Source organism: Penaeus monodon, unplaced genomic scaffold (assembly GCF_015228065.2).
Source record: "Penaeus monodon isolate SGIC_2016 unplaced genomic scaffold, NSTDA_Pmon_1 PmonScaffold_10651, whole genome shotgun sequence".
Classification (NCBI taxonomy): Eukaryota; Metazoa; Arthropoda; class Malacostraca; order Decapoda; family Penaeidae; genus Penaeus; species Penaeus monodon.
Window position 1 is genome coordinate 2000 of NW_023639328.1, and position 1970 is coordinate 3969.

General features: G+C 39.5%; 1 pseudogene; it reads right to left on the reverse strand.

The window, feature by feature from the left end:
• Positions 1–223: 223 nt before the first annotated feature.
• On the reverse strand, positions 224–1656 carry LOC119568751 (annotated as a pseudogene).
• Between the last annotated feature and the right edge of the window lie 314 nt (positions 1657–1970).

Below are 1970 nucleotides of genomic sequence, written 5' to 3' on the forward strand. Positions count from 1 at the left end.
TAAAAAAAAAAACTTTAATGCGACCTGTATGATTGTGTGTGTGTGTGCGCGGCATGTGTGTTTGTGTGGGCGTGTTGTGTGTATTTGGATGTGTGTGCAATACTATTGTGTCCTTTTGTTAGTATTCTTAGACATGAATTCATAGAACATTAATAACACCGCCTGATATAGATTGCAATCTCTTTATTTCATCCTTGCATCATAATTCCATACATGTTTTATGCCGTATTCATCATCACCGTCACTTCATCGAGGAAAGCAAAGATATGCGAGGGGGAGAATTAAAAACTGGATTCCGCGACGCCGTTGCTCCTCGGCGACGCGAATCTGCTCGACGGCGTGGGCGGGAGGGGGTGGGGGGTGGGGATGGAGGGGGGGGGTTCGGCGCGGAATCCGAACTCGTCGGCGACGTAGCGAACCTCGGCGAAGGTACCGTCGGGGAGAGGGAACCTGGGGTGGGAGGGTGGGGTTAAAGATACCAAACGTCAAACGACAATCTTCAGTCAACTACAATGTGAAATTATGCAGCAAACAAATGCACATTTGTCTCACCTGTTTTTACTCGTTATTCAATTTTTATTTGCAGACAAATATCTTCCTTCCTTCTCTTTACTGTAAAGATAAAAAAAAACTCACATCGAACACTAATTACAAACAGTATCCGAACCACTTACAGATAAGTCCCTTGCATGTTGCTCTGCCCTTTGGATCCTACGCTTCCTACGCGATTCTCCCTGATCCCGTTTGCCGCCTCGAAGACGTAGCGAAGGACCCGTCACCCTGATCCTGCCGCTCGTCGCTGAGGATAGCGATGAAATCCCGATCCTGAAGGCTGGGTCTCTGGAACTGAGGGGCACAGCAGACGGCGGCCACCAGGCAGGATAAGACGGCCTAAGAGGATGTGCAGAATACAGAATGAACACGGAAGAGGAGAAAACAGGGATAGCATTACGGGAATGAAATCCTCATTGCAAAATCATTGTGTAGGAATGCTATATGGAGAGAGAGAGAGAAAGAGAGAGAGAGAGAGAGAGAGAGAGAAGGAGAGAGAGAGAGAGAGAGAGAGAGAGAGAGAGAGAGAGGAGAGAGAGAGAGATAGAGAGAAGAGAAGAGAAAAGAAGAGAGAAAAAGAGAGATAAATCGATATATATATATATAATATATAATATTATTATATATATATATATATATAATATATATATATAATATGTACATATATATATATGTATATATATATATTATATATATTATATATATATATATATTATATATATATATATATATATATTATATTATGTATATATATATAGTGAGAGAGAGAGAGAGAGAGAGAGAGAGAGAGGAGAGAGAGAGAGAGAGAGAGAGAGAGAGAGAGAGAAAGGGGAAGTGAGAGTGAGAGTGAAAAGAATCTTGAATTTTGTCTCTGCTACTCACGATCTTCATGGTGCTTTGTAGAGGTTCCGAAGATGTTATGAGAATACAGCTTGGAGAGGAAATATATATACACACACCACCTACAGCAAGGTCATGCTAATCTTTCTGTAATCACTACTTCAAGTCTTTTTTTCTTGTCTTTTTGAGTTCGTCATGCACGGATATGCGTTAGTCTACAGCTGACCATCTTGCAATAGATTTTATACATGATATCTTAGAAATGTTGTTACATATTAAAAGAGTTTCTGTTTTATCAATGGCCATGGTATTATTGTTTCCGATTTTCTGTGGTGCGGTTATATGTCTGTTGTATAGGTTCATTAGCTTATTAATTAAACTTAGCTCAAACGCTCGTTTCATCATAAAATAATATACGTGGGAAAGAATATAAAGGAGAAACTTCTAATGCAAAGCAATGTTTAATGTAATGCAAGGGGCATTATGACAACATTCTATTGTTGCAAAGACGTCTTTAACTATTTTGTCAGTTATTACTCATACTTAGATTTACGATCTTCTATACATATAATCATACA